A 20,892-nucleotide genomic window follows, 5' to 3' on the forward strand; every position below is an offset into this window, starting at 1 on the left:
TTTATTTATTATATAGATTAAGGGATACAAAAGAAGATATTTAGAACACAAAAGAAGATATTTCAAAGAACATGAACTATTCCTCTAAGACAGGTATTATTATTATTATTATCATCATCATTATTATTCAGTATGAGCTAATCAGTCAACCATTGCACACAATCGGTCTGGTCAGAGCATAAGGACTGAAATATTGTATTTGTTCTGATTAAATTTCACCTAGGCTCACAGATGGCTTAGCTCACCTTCAAGCACCTAAGCTGGTTTTATGAGCGATGAAGGCGTGATTAAAAAAAGAAAAAAAAACAAGTTTGGTGTGGAAAATATTGACTTGGTGTTGAAATGCTGCTTTATTTCAAAGAGCAGGAGAAGCATAAGAATATCATACAAGTGGGAATTTTTGGAAAACAATGTTAGCTGTGCTTCAGCATCTGTTTCTGGGTTATGTAGTCCTCTTTTTGTTAAATCTGAATTCAGTTTTCCACACAACCACTCTCAGATCCATTAAGGCTCTGTCTTGTGCACAGCAACCTCATTCTTCTGAGCCATTGGCCTAAAGAGTGAGCAGCTCGGAAACCGTCTCCAAGTGCAATCGATCCATGCATTTCAGTGTCTCATTTACCCTAAATGCATTTCTAACGTCCACCTCGCCTCAGAGCGAAGGTGCCCTAGGTTCAATGATGTATATGGAAAATGCTGAACATCCGCAAGAGAGAAACAAAACCGTCCAGACAAAACTAATTATTTAATCTCATCAAAATGCTCTACTTAGTATGTGTCATTCTGAAGACTGAAGACAGTTTTGTGGTAAACCATAGGGGGAAAAGACAGAAAAATGCTAACCACAATTAACTTTTTGCAAGCTAATGGTCTAATGTTAAAATGTTTCATTTAAAAAAAGCAGCTTAAACATGACTCATGATTTTGATCTAATGTAAAAACAACAACAACAAAAATGCAATATCACACTTTTGTCCTAATGTCTTTTCTTACTGTAAAAGCCCTGGGATTAATCAATTTGTTTGTTTCATGTCCATAATTTAACCAACCTTTTTATGTTAACATATATCAGAGGGAATATGAATAATTAAAACAACACAAAAAAGCAACAGCCTGGAGGGAATGCACTCTGTTGTGCATTCCATTGTATGCCATTACACCAGACCCATACATTTAAGGAAACACAAGGTCTTAGATTGAGGTATCTATTGCATTAAAGTAGTGAAATGCAGTAATGTAACAACTGTCATTTAAGCACACTTTATAGCTCATGGAAGCTGATACATTAGTAAAAAAATCCAAGCTTGGATCTATGATATTTTGGATTCAGTAGTTTAATATGAAGGTTTTGATTTGATAACTAACACAAATACTGTAGGTCCAGAAGTCTAAGAAGTTCCTCATTATCTTCAGCTGGGATGTTCCCGTGACAACGCAGCACGTCTTTAAAAGAGTATTTAAAATATGCCATATAATATATGAAAAGTAAGTATTATTTTATACTCTATGTATGTATGTATATATGTGTGTGTGTGTGTGTGTGTGTGTGTGTGTGTGTGTGTGTGTGTGTGTGTGTGTTGTGTGTGTGTGTGTGTGTGTGTGTGTGTGTGTGAATTTTATACAAATTCTAGAATCACTTCAACTAGCAAAACCTGATGATCCATGAAATCCAACTTTATTTATTATTAATTCAAATAAAATGGGGAAGGAACTCGGAAAGGAACCTTCTTATTATTTAGTAACTAGTACAGAATATTAAATATGTCTAAGTCGTACATAACATTTTTGCTTTACTATTTACCAATTCATAAACCATGTTTATTTCCATGTCTAAATTAGATTCCAGTTTTTCGATGCAGTCCCAGACTTTTGGACATCATAGTATTATTTACTTTTATTTATTCTGCTGATTTGGGGCATACATAAAGCATGTCTCAAATAATGCCACTGCCTTCTTCCTTATTCCAAGTTTTGAAGCAATGAGAAACTACACTCATAATTTACCCTCGCTGCCCACCTGCAATGCTGCTATTATATAGTTCAATGGACCATATGCCTAACAGCAAAGTATTAAATCAGACATGACTGAGGCCAGCTGGAATCAATATCTCTCTGTTTTGCATCCTCAGACTCTGCTACGAAGACTGCACCAACATAATATGTGATTATGGCCACGGGCATTATGACGACATTTCATTCTTACGGTTTGTGGCCATAAAAGACTGATGTGATGTATGACCATGATTTACACATTGCTCATTATACTCTTGTGTTGTCTTTTTGTAGCACAACATAGGTCTGGAATCACATGCTACAGAAATAAACTGCTAAATGCAAAATGTTCATACAATTGACATAATGAATGTGAAAAAGAGAACTTACTCACAGGGCAAATTAAGGTGAAGGATTCATATTGGAATAAATGGGAAGAAATTAAGATGATGTTTTTGGACACTAAGTGTTGTGACTGACAGGTTGCAGTTTCATTAGGAACTATATAAAAATTCAAGCCAATAAACATCAAATAGCCTCAATAGCTGCCGTTGCAAAAATCACAGTACGGAGCCTATGAGATGTCAGAAGCATTCTGCAAGTATTGGATCCAATGCAGCTTTAATGACCATAACTGCATCCCATTTCCTGTTGGTTGATCCATAGATTGAACCAACCATTCAATGGCATCCCAAAGATTTTTCCACACAGTTCACATCCTACAAACAAGGATATTGGATTCTGAAATTAGATAAATTCTTCTAAAACTATGTCTCGTCGATCACAGAAGCATTTGGCTTTGCCAAGTTGGGTGAGCGATGGACAGTAAAGTAAACCAAAGACGCCGGTGATCTTAGAAAATCACAACTTAAAAACAGCACAAACCATCACAGCACGTCCAATACTCTGAGCAATTTCCAACTGATGTCTAATTCATTTTCCCCTTGCCTATGTGAGATGCACAGACGGGTGATGCAGCAACAGCAATGAGTTTTTGAAAAGGACTTGAGGTACTGAAACTCTAATAACATTCTGAACATTGCACAATCATGATGTATTTTAGGGTGCTTATGAGGTGCATCATGTTCACTGCAACAGCTGTCTTTCTTTGCAGAAAAAGCATGTTCCCAGAATTCTCTTGACACAGTGGATCTTTGTAACTCCATCATGTGCACCGCATCTGAGATGGAGTGGTGTGTTTGGCATCTACTATCTGTAATCTTTCTAACTCACTTAAGTAACACATTCTGCCCATTATGGCATGAAACAGCATACTATACAGAGGCTGTGGCCTATTTAATAGTAACTGAATTTCCCGGTATAGTGAGCAGTATACATTACACACACACACACACACACACACACACACATCCATTTTCCAAACCACATGTCCTAAACAAACACATACACTATACCTACATACAGTACATACATACTGTAGATACATAAGCTATACCTTTCAGTTTGGGGTCAGTAAGATTTTTAAAAGAAATTAATACTAGTATTCAGCAAGGATGCATTAAACTGGTAGTGACATCAAGGTCATTTACATTGTTACAAAACAATTCTTTAAAATTATGTCTTGACCCCTTAAAGCTAATCATTTGTCTTCCAGTGTGTCTTCCTCACACAACCCAAAAAAAAATAAATATATATAAACACTTACAAATGATTAATCACGATTAATCACATCCAAAATAAAAGTTTTGTTTACATAATATACATATATATATTAGGGCTGTCAAATGATTAATCACGATTAATCACATCCAAAATAAAAGTTTTGTTTACATAATATATATGTGTACAGGGTATATTTATTATGTATATATAAATACACACACATAAATTATATATTTAGAAAATATTTACATGTATATACATATATATATATATATATCTTATATTTTATATATATATATATATATTTAATATATAAACATAACATATTCTTCTTAAATATATACATGCATGTGTGTGTATTATATATACATAATAAATATACACAGTATACACACATATATTATGTAAACAAAACTTTTATTTAGGATGTGATTAATCGTGATTATCATTTGATAGCCCTAATATATATATATATATATATATATATATATATATATATATATATATATATATATATATATATATATATATAGTCATGTGGAAAAAGTTAGGACACTCTATTGAATTCCATGGTTTTCTGTATCAGGACGTAATAAAAAATTATCTGGTCCTTGGCAGGTCCTAAAATTTGGAAAATAAAACCTCAGATGTACAACATCACATTACACATCACACTGTGTTCTTAATTAATGAACAAAAATTAAGCCAAAATGGAAAAGCCATTTGTGACAAAGTTAGGACACCCTATGATTCAATTGCCTGGAGATCCACTTCAAGCAGCAATAACTTGAATTAATCATTTTCTGTATGACTTAATCACTCCCTCACATCGTCCTGGAGGAATTTTGTCCCACTCTTCTTTACTATATTGCTCCAGTTTATTGAGGTTTGAGGGCATTTGTTTATGCACAGCTCTCACCACAGCATTTCAGTCAGGATGAGCTCTGGACTTTGACTGAGCTATTGTAAACTTTTGATTCTTTTATTGTCAGCCGTTCTGTTGTAGATCTGCTGGTGTTCTTGGGATCATTGTGCTGTTGCATGACCCAATATTGGCCAAGCTTTAGCTGTCGGATGGATGGCCTCACATTGGACTCTAGAATACTTTGGTATACAGAGGAGTTCATGGTCGATTCAATGACTGTGAGGTGCCCAGGTCCTGTGGCTACAAAACAAGCCCAAAATCATCAGCCCTCCACCAGCATGTGAGACTTTTGGTATGAGGTGTTTGTGCTGAAATGCTCTTTAGGTTTTCACCAAACATGGCATTGTGCATTATGGCCAAACATCTCCACTCTGGTCTCATCTGTCCAAAGGACATTATTCTAGATGTCGTATGGTTTGTTCAGATGCAACTTTGCAAACCTAAACCATGCTGCCATGCTTTTTTCAGATAGAAGAGGCTTTCCTCTGGCAAGCCTTCCAAACATGCCATACTTGTCCCATATTTTTAAAGTCATAAACTTTATCAGTTCACATATTAGCTGAGGCCCGTAGAGTCTGCGGTGAAGTTTTTGGGCTGTCTGCCATTTTTCTGAGCTTTACATGGTCTGATGTTGGGGTGAATTTGTTGGGACGTCCAATCCTGGGAGGATTGTTGTCTGTTTTGAATGTCTTCCACTTAATAAGAATAATCTTCCTCACTGCAGAATGATGGACTTCAAATTGTTTAGAAATAGCTGTGTCACTCTTCCCAGATTGATGGCAGTGACAATTGCTTCTTTAAGATTATTGCTGATGTCTTTTCTCTTTGGCACTGTGTTAACACATACCTGAAGGTTAACACACACAAATGTTTTTTTTTTCCATTTTGGCTTTATTTTTGTTAAATAAATAATGACACAGTGCAATATGCCATGTGTTGTTGTTCATCTGAGGTTTTATTTTCCAAATTGTAAGACCTGTCAAGGACCAGATATTTTTTTATGATGTCCCAATACAGAAAACCATGGAATTCAATAGGGTGTCCTAACTATATATATATATATATACTGTATTTATATACAAGAGGGCATCTGAAATCCTTTACTCAGAACTAACATAAGTCATTTATCTTTTTTCAATTGACTTTTCAACAAACATGCTTTTTCAATTACTTTTAACATATACAAAATATTCTCATTTTATTATCCAATGCAAAGACAATGAATCAGAATCAGATGATTAGATCAGATATTTTTTAAGGCCAAAGTATGTGTGTAGTACATATACAAAATATGTGTGTGCGTGTGATTTGACACCAAAACATAAATATTCTCATGGATAAATGACATTATTGGGTCGTCCATTTACTCAAAAGCAAGAAAACAGCTCTCATTGTTAGATTTCTCATTACAGCACCCCTGTAAGTTCTCTGGTCAGTGTGTCCAGTTTGAAAGCTCCACTGATCTGGCTCTCAGTTAGGTAAGTGTCTGGCACTGTGATGAGGAAACAGGTAATGCTCAGAGTGAGTCAGTGCCCGAGTCCCTTTTTGGACGTTATTAGGGTTTTACTGCTTTGTAGTAGAGCACGCTAATGCTCAAAAACAAAAGAGTCCATTGTCAAGATCTATCTAGTAAATGAACTCTTCCAGCTCAGGGAGCACCTTTAAGAGGCACTCTACATAAAAGCAATAACACACAGTTGTTTCCTCTCTCATGGTCTGACTGCATGGTTGATGGTTTGTGAGTTTTGATTTTCTCCTGAGCATACAAATACCAGATTTTTTGGAGCTTTTATTTTAGTTTTCCTCTTTATGTCAATCTGCTGTAATGGTTGCATGACATGATGATGTGGTGACATGTGTGTGTATTTTATTTTATTTTTTGCATCAAGTAATGCTAAAAAACATGCTCTTTCAAAACAGAACAACATGTATGGGATAAAACAACATGGCTGTGATTACCCAGTGTGGAAACAGTCTTAATTTAGCAGCACGCTCCAATAGATGGACAGAAGCTGTGAAGAAAGGAATACAGAGATAAACCCTCAACTTTACCCTTGGTCATTTGTCTCCAAAGAGATTGGAGAGAGGGAGAGTGCGAGGCAAAGAGTGCAGGCTCTAAAGGCCCTTGTTGACAGAAACAAAGGCTGTGGAGAAATTCTCTATAATAATACCAATACCACCATATTTGCTGACCTCCAACAACCTCAGAAGAAAAGATTTTGATGAAGGCTTTAAGTTCAGATGAGGCCAGATTCAAAGAAAAGGACAAAATGAAGGCTTCGAGAGAACATGGCTGCATCATCTCGCACAAGTGGCACATGTATTGAACTGAACTGAATCAAAATCTGTTACCTTAGGACTTTCAAATCATCCAGATTTCAATATCATTTCACTTCTAGGGTTGTCACAATGGAATAATTTCAGTTGTCAAATCTAATGTCATAAAAATCTATATAAATTCCAATCCCACAGCAAAATTGAATAGTAATTGATGTGCTGTTGAACATCTGTGTAAGTTACTTATTTATGAGGTAAACATTAATATAAAGAGAATTTCTGAAACATGAATTTCTTCATGTATTTTGTTTTGTTTTCCAGTAAAAAGCAAAACTATATATATATATATATATATATATATATATATACACACACACACATATACACATATACACATACACACACACACACACACACACACACACACACAGATTCATAACAGATTTGTATACACATATTAAAATGTAATTAATAAATTAAAAATATATATATATTTATTTATTTTTAATTGTTCAAGTTTTTTTTTAGCAACATAACAATTTAAATAATTTTTTTTGTACCAGTATGTGTGTTCTCTTGGAATTGAATCACGACCTTTGCACTGCTAACGCAATGCTCTACCACTGAGCCACGGGAACTCAATCTTAATCTTGTTCTTAATCTAAAGAATCTAATCTTGTTATTTTATTTTTCTTTTTGCTTTAAATGATAAAAATCTAAAATGTTTTCCTTTAATTTAGATTTTTTTACTTTCAATCCTAAAACCTTGTCCGTTTCCAGACATACCATATTTTCAGTGTGCTTTCAGACATTTGGACTTCACTGCAGAGCTGTTGTCAGAAATGTTGAGAATGAAGATTGGCCTGTGATGTAGTCTCACTGGACCCAGAGAGAGAAGAGGGGCCCCACACATACACTTTTCATCTCAGACCCCTGCCCTGCTGTATATAATAATGTGAACAGAAGCCTCAGACTTCACATTCAGATTTCGCTACATTTTGTCTTGACAGGGCAGCAAATCATCTACCATGACAAGATCAAAGAGAGTTAATATCAGTGTAAGATGTGAAGAAAACCTTTTAAGACAGAGAAAATGAAAGAGAAAATCTTTAACCGAAACTATAATGAGCGTGTGATGCATTCCCCAGTTGATGAGAAGTAGAGGCATCACTGCTTACAACGAGACTTGGCTTTAAGCAATTCATTCAAATTTCAATTGAAGTAGCAAACCTTTAAATTGTGCGGCTCACCAGCCCATTCCACTCTTCATTGCAAAGAATATCTGGCATTCTGTAAAAATAAAATAAATAAACAGATAATACAAAGCAGAAAAATGAAAAATCAATTCATTATTTCTCTAGTGGGTCTCACTGTCTTCCTTCCTTGTTGTTGGACGAGTGGACAAGTTATTCTTTAGATACAAATATTCAGGCTCACACAGGTGATGCTAATAGTGTTAGAGGCCAGCGAACCACCCCAGAAATGCCAAAGTCATAGATCACCACAAAGTACCAAAGGTTTCCCAGCAGGCTTCACGCTGATATATGTGTGCATAATTCCTGACAATACAATTTGATTGCAAGCATCGCTCTCATTTATTTTGTTTGTTCATTTGTTAGTTAGTTTTTTGCATGTCAGCACTCATTTTCAAAACAAGTCAACCTTTATCAGCGCAGCCATTTCTCTGAGCTGATTGGTATTGTTTGCTCACAGGATTGTCTTGGTTTACTAACAGCGCACACTGCAGAGGATAGACAACGGCGTACATTATTTGCGTGGTGGGTAGATCTGATTTTCCCCTGACAACTCGCCATGATTGAGCTGATAGACTATGGCGCCCGATGAATTTGTCTTTGCTCAAAGAGTCTCGGCAAATGGTTTACATGCTCCTCATTAAAGTCTTAGCTTTCTTCCTGAGCGCTAACTTGAGAAGTAAAGCTTAGAACTGGGGAGCCATATCTGTATTGATTTAACACCTCATTGGGGGAATGACAGCTGAATCAAGATTAACGCTCCTGTTCAATATCTGCGTGGTGTGCCCATTCCTCTTCAACCTCATTAGTTGAGGGGTGATAGCCAAGCTGGCCAACAAATCTGTTTACACTGTCAAGCGCACTCAATAGCAAATGCACCAGCCGGAGTGGGCCGCCTTATGAAAGCTTTTCATTTTCTCACTGCGGCGACGTTGATGGATAACCTCCGTGCTGGGGTGTTTCTTTTTCACTATGCTCTATTGTGTGTGTATAGCTATACGTCAGAGTATTTGTGTTACTGCACATTGGTTAATGGTCTGCTATAGTGATGGGGCCAAATGGAGCTGTGAAAGCGCTGGCAGAACTGCAAAGGGATGTCAGAAGTACCGGTACTACAGTAAAAAATGTACTCGATGCCAGTCTTTCTATAGACTCAGTGACAGACTGACAAGCGGCTGCTTTCTAATGCTTATATGCGTCTTCACGTGCATTCAAGGTAATGTAGCTGTTTGCATGTATGGTCAAACGCACTATTTGAAACTACTTGGTGGTGTATTAATATAAGTATAGTTGGTTTTTCTTAAGTGGACATAAACAGGGGGATTTACAGTATTAGGCTTGCAGTGTAAATGTAGCCCACTCCTTGCTCAATTTGCAAATAAGCGAACTAATCAATAATGTTCAGAAATAATCAGTAATAAATGTCTTAATCAGTATTTTGTCCTATGTTCCTTTAAAAAGGGTTAGGGTTAGGGTTCTAAACATCCTTATTTTTAGAACCCTTAATTTTATTGACTAAACACTTTTTAAAAACATATCTTGAATGCTGTTTATTGGCATTTTTCCTTGTTTTAAGTATAAAGCTAACAAAATTTCATGAGGCATATGCAACATAAGGATAAACAGGATTCCCAATATATTCTCATTAAAAAATTATGTAGAGTATATACAGTGTGTGCGAGTGTGTACTTGTTTATGCTACATTGTGGGGACCAAATTTAAAACATTAAATTTTTGACAATGCAAACAGGTTTTCTATAAGGGGTAGGGTTAGTGGATCGAAAATATTGTTTAAGTGAAAGTGAAAGTGAGTATAAAAGTAATGATCAGTGTAAAAGTAATAGAAGTCTATAGAAACTCCCCACAATTCCCAGAAACAAATGTGTGCATGTTTTTGTGACATATCAGGACACAACTTTGTACAATGACATGGGTATGACACAGGTATTACAAGGAGAGGGTGACTTATGAGGACATAACCCATGTCCCCACTTTTCAAAACGCATAGAAATCACACAGAAAGGAGTGTATTGAAAATCTGAAATAGCACAAAGTTTTCTGTGAGGGCTAGGGTTAGGTGTAGTGTTGGTGTAGGGCGATAGAATATACAGTTTGTACAGTATAAAAACCATTACGCCTATGGGATGTCCCCACTTTTCACAAAAACAAACATGTGTGTGTGTGTGTGTGTGTGTGTGTGTGTGCTCAATTCATTTAAATACAATACAATATAAATACTGTACTTTAATAATTAGAAAAATACAAAATTCACATCAGTTTTTCTGATTCCTACATAAATTTTCTGATTCCTACATACACTTGTGCAATACCCAATTCAAACTGCACTGGTGATGTGGTAATATCCAATCATGATGCAGGTAAATATGCTGCCACAATCTGTTCCAGTCATATTCTAATCATATTTACATTAAAAAAAAAAAATGTTTGAAATAGGTTCTGTGTTTGTATTGAATTTTGATTGGATGTAGGTATCTCAAAGATGAAGGGAATGATTTGATATCAGGTATAGACAGGAACGTAAGCCTCTAGCCTTTGTGGTATTGTTTGTGCCACACAGTGAAGGATAAAGCACAAAGTAATAGGATGGGGGGAGGGCCAGTATGCTTTGAGGGAATTGACAAGCGAGGTGGAATGGAAGTCGAAGTCAATCTTCGAGCTGCTTCACCGGCGTGACTAGTATACTGGAGAAATCCCTAAAGGGAAGGGCACTCCAATGAGTTTTCCCAAGTTTAGTGCCAGCCACTAGCAAACAGACAGGACCACACATCCAGGCATCATTTCAATTCTGATTTTACACTGTTATTCCCAATAAGAAGTCCATTAGGGCAGCGGTTCTCAATTCCAGTCCTCTCGACCCCCTGCTCTGCACATTTTGTATGTCTCTCTTTGTTAACACACCTGATTCAGATAATCAGCTCATTAGAAGTAAGCTCCATGCATGAACTGTGTTCCCAATGACATCCACTACACAGTGTTCATTGCTCCCTACTCCCTGAGCAGGGGAAATCTGTTTAAGTTTACTTCACTTCAGAACATTCATTCACGGATTGGTGCTGTGCAACGTCTTCACACACGGACAAGTGTGACATATACCTCAGTAAATAAATACAATTTAAATTAACGTTTCGCACACTTCAATGCACTTTGAATGGAACATATACGTTCACTTTGAATTGGAATCATGGTGGAATATCCTTGTGATGTCCACTTCGCAGGGCACTTACGTTCGAATAAAACAAACGTGTGAAGCGATAAGAGAGACATACAAAATGTGCAGAGCAGGGGGCTGCGAGGACTGGAATTGAGAACAACTTAAACAAACCATGCAACAATACAGCAAACAGAAAAAACAAAGAGCCAGTGCTAATATAGAAACCAGCAAAAAAGAATTATGTGCATTATGCAACAGGTAAACAAACCATGCAAGAAGACAGGGAAAAAACAAAGAGCGCACAACATTCGGAAGAAAAGAGGTAGCCGACTGCCATTACATGCAATCACACTTGATGTGCTCCCTACCAAACAACATGAACACTTTCTGTGTTCATTCAACGTGACAGGGACTACGGGCAGATCAGTCTGTTTTGTTTTAAGAAGACATGATTCAGACCTTGAATTAGCTATATCACCCCAGGCAGATTTGCACTAATTCACTTTTACAAGGATGCACTGGAGACTAGAAAAAAAAATAATAAATTGGACCGTGTGCAAAACCATCAAGCAAAGCAGAGCAACCTGCTTCAGTATTGCAGCATTGTGAAAATGTAGCTCATACATTCATTCTTCCTCATGCAGTCCATATTTTATGAATTCTACAAGTTGACTGCTATTGCGGGTTTGCCTCTATACATCAAAATGTTACAGACTACAAAGTCAAAAAAAGTATTGCTCAGAAGCTGCTCTTTCATTTTAGATGATTCTACTATGAAAAATAAAAAAGTGACAACAAGAATGCATAGTGAATGTACAGAGCTACACAAATTGACATGGCTCAGATAATTTGTTCTCAGACGAATTTAATAAGAAATATTGGGGGTTCATATTGAAATCTCAGACATATATTTTTTTTCTTACTGGATACTTCAGTACCTTGGAAAATAAGAGCACTGTGACAATTTTGAGATGTTCACATAGCAGCAGAATACGGTTGTCAGACATATATTTGAGCTCTTAATGCAGTTATATTCATAACCGGTCTGGCTGTTTATGAAAACTGACAACTGCGTTCAATAACTGAACTCACATCCGTATTTTTCTGGATTCATAACCATACATTTGATGAACACCTGCTGTGTGAAAAGAACCGTGAGTCATACAGAGCAACATATATACAAAGACAGCCATGTTTCGTTTTTATGTGTGGTTCTGGTAACATAAAAAAATAACAAAATGAGCTATGTGTCACCTGAAAATTAAAGATCCAGTCACTGTCTTCCACCGACGCTAATCTCGCCTGCGCGCGACTCTTCCGAAACAATTCCTTCTCAAACTGCTGTTGGTTCATTAACGTGCAAATCACTCATGACTCGTCGGGTGTGACTATCCAGTAATATTTACGTTGCCATATATGATATTTATTTCAGTTACTGTTACTATGATTACAGGTGATATTCACAGCTATGGGGAGAACATAAAAGATGACTGACATCAGCTACTTGTTCATACAGAAGTGACTCGAATACTGTATGTAAACTGTTCTCCTGCATCGTTATTGTAATAGCTGTGATGTAACAATTCTCATTAAATTAGAACTTTAGTAGTCGTTATAGTTATGGTCCTTTGTGAAAATGGCCCTTTATACAGAATTATTCAGAAAAAGTGAAATTATTTACTTAGCCCATATTGTTCCAAACTTGTATGACTTCTGTTCTTCTGAAAGTAAACTATTTGACATTTTGAAGCATCTAAACACAGGTATGATCCATATAACGCCAAGGCTGTTTAGCACCAAAAAAACACAATGAGAGTAATCCATTATCAGCTACTTTGAATTAAGCTTGATGTCAGCTTAACAAAAAAAAAAAAAAAAAAAAAAAAAAGAATATTTTAACTAATCATTCAAACTCTTAATCAAAATGATGAATCCAGTTTAATAATTTAGTAATTTTTTGAGCGAAATGTTGAATCCAGTTTCTGAACCAAATCAAGTAATTCGTTGAGCAGACTCTGTTCAAAATAACAATTCTAATTCATTTTTGAGTTCAAATAACGATAAATTCTTCTATTGTAATCCATGAAAAAAAACACCATATTGGTTAGTAATGATGTAAGGGTAAGTAAATAATGACTTAATTTTAATTTCTTAATGAACGGTTTCTTTAAATAACATATAGTCAGTGTACAGAATATGGTACCAGTGGCTCCTTTAATGGTCAGAGTGGGGCTAACGCAAACATTTCTAATACCTTACCCATTAATTCAAAAACCCTCAGATGAGAAACCAGTGGGAACCTCTGAAAGGGAAATTATGTTAAATTTGTCACTCCAATCCCTTGCAATAGAGTATTAGTTTGTGAGGTGGTAAAAACATGATCACACGCTGGGTAGGTGTAATTGAAAAATGGAGGCACTTTTAGATGGAGAGCTATTACGATGTAACCTTCTTTGAGATGGAAGGCAATGTCAAATTGAACCTCTAAGCAAGCTACTCAAATGATGGCAAGTTTGCTTCAGAAATCAAAGAGACCCGGTGTGGTATTTTTCTGCCGATGGGTAAAAGCCCCATCTGTCACACAGGAAGAGAGACAATTTATTTGCCATAACCTATACTGAAAAGAAAGCAAATCAAAGTAAATGGAGGCCTGTTGAAAGCATTTGAATTTTGAATCTGTGAAAGTTCATATATCACACACTGCCATGTAAATGATTCAATTTACATTGCTCTAAACAAATAATTAAAAAGATATGGAGAGTAATAAAGCTTGTTAATATTAGCCCCTGAGACCTACTATGTTGAAAAAAGCTCACCATAAACCAGGAATTTTATGAAAAGCTTCAATGCATCAGATAACAATGTGGATCAATTGCAATTTTCCTGGTCTATAGGCTTGGCAATTGCCATCATCTGGGGTAAATTCAATGTTTCATTCTAAATGTCAACATTGTGCGTGCATGCATCTGTTCTCTCATGAAATGTGCTAGAAAATCTGCAACACCACTGAGTGACTGATAAGCAATAGACTATGTAGCTTTGCACATGTGATTTGAGTAAATATAAATTAATTTTCCATAAATACACAGCTGTGCAGTGCCTCCCTGAAAATGAATTAAGAATTGCACTGGATTGCAAACTCCAGTTTATTTATTGTATGTTAAAAATACTTTTCAAACTAAGACACCTAGACGTAAATCTTAAATCAGTTGATTTCCCCTGAAAAAAAAAAAAAAAGTGTAAATACTGTGGTGCTATAAAAACATTGCCTTGTTAAACTGAGCATCTCAACCACCCAGCAACACTAGTTTAATGGCTTAAGATTAGGGTGTGGTTATCTGCTTATTTAACCAATAGCAGACAGGGGGAGTGTTCAAGAAACTTGTTGAAAAACAGTTCCATTCTGTCACCAAAGAAATTACACGCTTCACCTTTAGGGTTTAAATGCTGAAATATTTCCTCACTGAAACAGGTGAACTGTGCTGGAAGATCTAATTGCTTTTGTCACTTTTGCTTTGAAAACTGCTCTTTTTGCTTTCTCTTCCAACATCACTTCAAATATAGCCATCAGCAGTGATTTTTGAAGTTACTTGGTGAAAGCAGTCAGGTCAGAATCCTGGGCAGCAAGACTTAGGAAGACAAAGAAACGATAAAATGGAGGAAAATAGAGCAATATGTCAGACATTTGAGTGGAAACAGACAGTAAGACCGCCACGTAAACAGCCCAATTTAAGAGTGAGTGTTAACAATTGTTATAGCGACCCTTCCCTGGCTCTCTGAAACTCTTTATAACTCACTGGCGCTGAAACAATCAAACATCCAGACAGACAAAACAACCATTGCGAGAGTTTATATCATGAATCGACTGTCCTCCTCAAAGTGTCTGGGCAGGAATGGGGGTTTAAAATGGGGGTGTATAAACTCTGCAGAAAATTACATCGCCCTCTAATTTTATAGCTAAATTACAGGCGTAGCTACAAACTGTGTGGCATAAACATTCACAAGCCTGCTGAAAGCACAATATTTGAACAGTGATTTACGTGAATACAAAACTCAATGCAAGCAGGCAATGATTATTGTAATTAATTAAATCTAATTATCCCCCTGAAAATGTTTTGAAACCACTGACCTTTTTTGGATTGAAAGTAAAGATTTCTGTTAATGTCAACACGAAATGCCATTTTGCAAACCATTTGCATTTGTGAGTTAAAGGGTTAGTTCACCCAAAAATAAAAATTAGGCTGTGTTTTACTCATCCCCGAGGCATCCTAGGTGTATATGACTTTCTTCTTTCGTACGAATCCAGTCGGAATTATCAAAAATATTAAAAATTGTCCTGGCTATTCCAAGCTATATCATTGCAGTCAGCGGGTGTTGCAGTGCTTCAGTCCAAAAAAAGTTAAATAAAAAGCGCCCATCCATAAAAAAAAGTGTCTTACATGGCTCGGGGTGGTGAACAAAGGTCTCCTGTAGCGAATGGATGCGTTTTTGTAAGAAAAATATCCATATTCAAAACGTAATAATCACTTTAATCTAGCTTGCACTCACTGTTGTTAAACGGAAGCAGCTCAGGGTGGATGACGTATGAGGTCAGCTTTGCGCATGCACCACTCAGAAGTGACAAATGCGGAAACGCAATGGAGAGATCAAAACAAAACAATGGTCACTAATTAGAAGTACAAAACGAGGATTTGTAACGAAAAATGTCAGAGGATTTCGATATAAGCCAAGAGGAGACTGGTTTTCTTGGGCTAAACTAAGGAAACTTTGCTTCCTTTGATCCTGTAAACAAATGTTTTTCATGAGACTCACCAGTGCATGCGCAAACCTGACCTCATTTGCATCCTCCTGAAGCTGTATCCGTGTACAACTGTTGGTACAAGCTACATTAACCCTTTAAAGCGTACGATCACACCGGTGTGATTAGAACTTTCAGTGCGTCACATCATCAACTGCTGAATTTAAATCCGTTTTCACGATTTGGCTGGCGCTGAGCCAGATCGGATCAGCTGAGCGCTTGTCATATTATCACAAATATTCAGTGTTTTCAACCATATAATGCTTATTTTAGGTTTCAGACATTTAAATACACATAAGTACTAGCAAAACCATACATTTACAGTTTGTAAAATACACGCTGATGTCTATCGGCAATAATGTTCCTTACAAATATAATCTGACGACATGTTTTATTGATATCATTTTCAGATTGTGTAGGTACTGTAACTATAAAGTTTACTCTGCTCTTCTCCCAGTTTACCGGTTACCTACTTTAACATGTTTCGGGAGGAGAGGATGAATTTGCGTGTTAAATCCCACAGCTCGAATTCAGCGCAAACTAGTATGGCGGCGCCCATAACCCGGTATAGATCAACTAACACGGTTGATATAAAGGTGTTTAAACTACCAAATAGATTTACTTGCACATATTTCAGAATCGGAATATCAGATATTTCATGATATAGTGAGCATGTTTGTGAATATTTTAAATAAAACAGGAAAAACTAAATAAAAACGATCCATGTGTCAAACAGATCTATTGTGGCTGCGCTGTGTCACATGACAAACATGACACGTCGCCATGGAAACAATAAGGCGATAAATTCTAAAATAATGGTCGCCTACAAAAAAACTCATGCTGGGGGCTCAGCTAGAATATTTTAAATTTACGTGCGAAAGGGTTAAAGTGATTATTACATTTTGAATATGGATATTTTTCTTAGAAAAATGCATTAACTCAATACAGAATACCACTTTTAAATATTTAATGGATCTTTTCATTTCACTTCACTTCTACTGAACCAAAGCAACACAACACCCACTGAGTGGCATGATAAAGCTTGGAATAGCCAGGAAAATTTTTAATATAACTCTGACTGGATTCGTCTGAAAGAAGAAAGTCATATACACCTAGGATGTCTCTTGAGTGAGTAAAACACAGTCTAATTTTCATTTTTGGGTGAACTAACCCTTTAAAGGGGATGTTCAACAAGCAAAAAAAATGTTGGGTGGGGTCAGATTTTATCCGTTGAACATCATCCATGGACTGTGAAAAGTGGTCTTAGATATTGTTGGTAGGGAAATGACAAATTATAAGCGAAAAACAAGTTTTATTTTATTTTTTTCTTTGGAACAGTGCACAGTAAGATCAAGAACGTGTATTAGGAAAGTAGATGGGGTAAATTTAGATTTCTTTTTTTATGTTGACTTTAACACTAAAAAAAAAATAAAAATAGGGATGAATGACTATGTTTTTTTTTGATTCGATGTACATAAATTTGGACAATTTTATCACTAAAATAAAATAGTCAGCCATTGTTTAATAGCATAGCTGTGAACCCAGGGCAGTTCTATGACCCATAATAGTAATTCTGATGGTCTGTCATAACATACATTTTTAATAGACTGTTTGCATTATTACTAAGATAGGTAGGTAGTTTTGCTTTATAGCCATGAAAGTAAGAGACTCTGTAATAGCTAGAACATTATCAGTGCTGGTAAACATTTCACGAATCCAAAATGCTTTGGATAGTTTCATTTCAAGTCTTTTTGGCACAGAAAAATCAGTGATTAAACAAAAACAAGCTTCCATTTTATATTAACAATAAGAGAAGGCAAGAGGATGTGGCTGTAACGTTTATGACAGCTGTGAGTTTGACGCCGCAACTCTTTTGTTAGATAAATTATGCTGGCAAATTTCACATAACTCCAAACAAGAATTGCTTTTTCTTTCTGACTCCAGCCTGTACTCTGAATGTGCTGTCGGATTTTTTGTTACATACATGTTGAGGAAGGATAATTTGCTGCTTCTAGCTGCTGTTACGTAATGCTGATGTGAAATATTAATCGTGAAAGCTCAGGACTGCCAAATCTATGCTAGGGAAAGTGCTTTTTGTTAACCCCCTAAACTGCACGCAGGTGGCAGACCTTCCATCTTGAGCAGGGTGTTCTTGCAAGAGTATGCAGTTTTCTTTCTCCCTGGTGTTTGCGTGTGTGTGCATGTTTGAGGTTGTGGGCAACGGTTACGTGTGTGTATGCATGTGCATTTGCGTATGCAAGTATGCATTTTTCCTGTTTCTCAGTGCTTCGGATTCCACAATTGAAAACTAGCAAAACGCAAGCAAAAGGCCAATAGCTGCATCTGGTCAGAGAGCATGTTAAATTCAGTGAGACTGTCTGGAGCAAAAAAATGCTTTTTGCTGATGCACAAATTCTTTTACTGCCTTGGGTAAGCATACATCAGTTCTTTGAGCAGATGTGGCAGATATTTACAGTTTTCTACTCTGTAATGCATACAGGCACCTTTCGCATGAGTACTGAGGCAGTAGTGTGATGTTATTAGATCATTATACCATAGTGTTTTAAAACAGAGAAAGTATAAGGAGGAGCAAGTAAATTTATTTATGAGAGAGTCACTGAATCATTTTTTATTTTTTTTTTGTAGAACAAAAATAGGAAAAGTAATTTGCTGTATTGTGTTTAAAATTGAAATGTAATTAAAAATTTAATTATTGAGCTGCAATATCATATTTACGATGCCTACAAATACTTTATATATTGCAACAAATACTTTAAAGTGCAAGTTCTGCTAAAGAAAACAATTTTATGATATTACTGTATAGTTTTCAGATTTTATTGCAATCTTGACAAGCAACTTTGGCAATTTGAGTCTTTTCCTATTCAAGTAGATTGGAGCCTTACCTCCATTACCTAACATTCTGACCAAGGACCGACTTGCCTTAAAGGGACTTCATGTACCACAGTACTGAATGATTACACACTCTGGTACTTCAAAGAAGACCGTGATATTACTATGGTACATGCCCAAAAAATACCACGGTAATAATACCATGGTGCTTTTTTTGTCAGCGAAGAGTTTCAGTCTAATCCAACATTTTTCAGTCAAATGAAAACATTCCTTTTACCAGTCCTTTTTTATATATACATTGTACTTTGATGGTCAAAGCTGAAGCCATTATCTAAGTGGATTATAAAAAGATTACATCAGCTTCAACCGGAACCTTTCAGGCTTCCGGTAAAATGGCTCTGGATGGAACGAGTACATGTTGTACATGAGTACAGGAAATTGCAAATGACTGGGAGGAACCGAGGCATTTATGCGTAGAGTGCATGACAGTGCTGTGAGGTTCATCTTTATTAACCGCAACTGAGGTGTGCTTCTGAACTAAAGATCAGTGCACTGTTGATCTGAAGATCCTAATAAGAGGGTTTGCACAAAAGCGGTCAGTAAATTTATGAGCAAACGAGCTCCACCCGCAGCGAGGACTCCCCAGTTGCCCTGTCACTGCACCTGCTGCCTCTTTTTCTCAATAACGCCAGTGTTTTAGCTGTGAGCTTTAAATGCACTTATATCAGCACTCAGGCTCGAGGCCTGTCATCTTCACGCGCTGCTGCTGAGTTTCCTCCGCCTGCGATCTGTCTTTGATCACAACTCTTTGGCTGATGTATGGCACCATGTAGTCGGCATTTCAGAGGGTAAATATCCATTAAATGTTGGGCATCTGTCTCTGGGCAGCCTGGCTGAGGAATGAATGAGAATCGGCCTCGCTGACGCCAGGTCAGTGCTATTCTGAGCTAAGCATGAAGTCCTGCATTATTCATATACCTGCTTTGTGAACAGATGCAAATCTGATCCCCAAACGCAAACAATTTTTTTCCTAAATAACCACCGTCCCCTGTAAAACGGAGAGGCATTTGATCTCTTAGGTTGAGAGTAATCAACAGATGCATGCAGAGGATCCTTAAGAGTGTCTTTAATGGTTAGCCTTAAGATACACCAATTCTTATTGTCAGGTTGATGTTCACAATTCACATGTTCATTCAATTAACAATTCATGCATCACACATATATAAGACATGCTACAATACATCATGTTAAACCCATAATCCACATTTGCTATCTGTTTCCTGTATTGCATGTTAACTGAATCACGGGTGCAAAACTATTTTATTTGCATATTTAGAATATCCCCCTGAAGTGATCATCAAAGTGTGAAAGTGTGCCGTTAAACATTCATCAAGATGAAAAATTACCCACCTCCATAACAATGTGAACATAACGGTGAAAAGAATCAGATCTTGAAGACTGGAAGTGCTGTATACTAACTCAGAAATGTCTTTAGCTCGGTTTCATCCATGTAATGCCGTAAATATTCTGTTAACATTTGTTTGGAAATAGGCCATGTTTACATTATCAGATAGGAGCCTAGCAATTTGCACAGAATGAGTTGAGGAATGCTACTGACTTTGTTTGTTCGTGGCTAAGTGGATGTAAGACACTCCAGATTGCTTTCTTATCAATTATACATTTACTGGGACACTGCTATCCACTCTGCTTACCAAAGGAGAAGACCAAACGACAGTGGAAAGAAAGATACAGAAGCAACAGCAACAAAATCCAATCTCACACATCCGCGTATTCATTTCAAACCCGTGAAAAGACCAGCAAAGCTGTCTCCAGCATATGTTTTGTTTGCAAAACTGGTCCAGCGTTGTTCAAACCAGGCTTCTTAACTTGTTAAAGCGGTAAGACCTTAATGATCAGGAAGATAAGCATTAACAGCTAAAGGTTTGCAACAGTGTTCATTTAGATGTTTTTTCTTGTGCTTTTGTTTTCTTTCTGTTATATT

At 36.5% G+C, this 20,892-nt stretch overlaps 1 protein-coding gene across 2 annotated transcripts in view; it reads right to left on the reverse strand.

Moving 5' to 3' along the window:
- The window catches only part of LOC109100425 (metabotropic glutamate receptor 4-like), a 144,418-nt gene that overhangs the window by 78,502 nt on the left and 45,024 nt on the right, over nucleotides 1-20,892 (reverse strand). The window lies entirely within an intron of this gene.

Source organism: Cyprinus carpio, chromosome B6 (genome assembly GCF_018340385.1).
Source record: "Cyprinus carpio isolate SPL01 chromosome B6, ASM1834038v1, whole genome shotgun sequence".
Classification (NCBI taxonomy): Eukaryota; Metazoa; Chordata; class Actinopteri; order Cypriniformes; family Cyprinidae; genus Cyprinus; species Cyprinus carpio.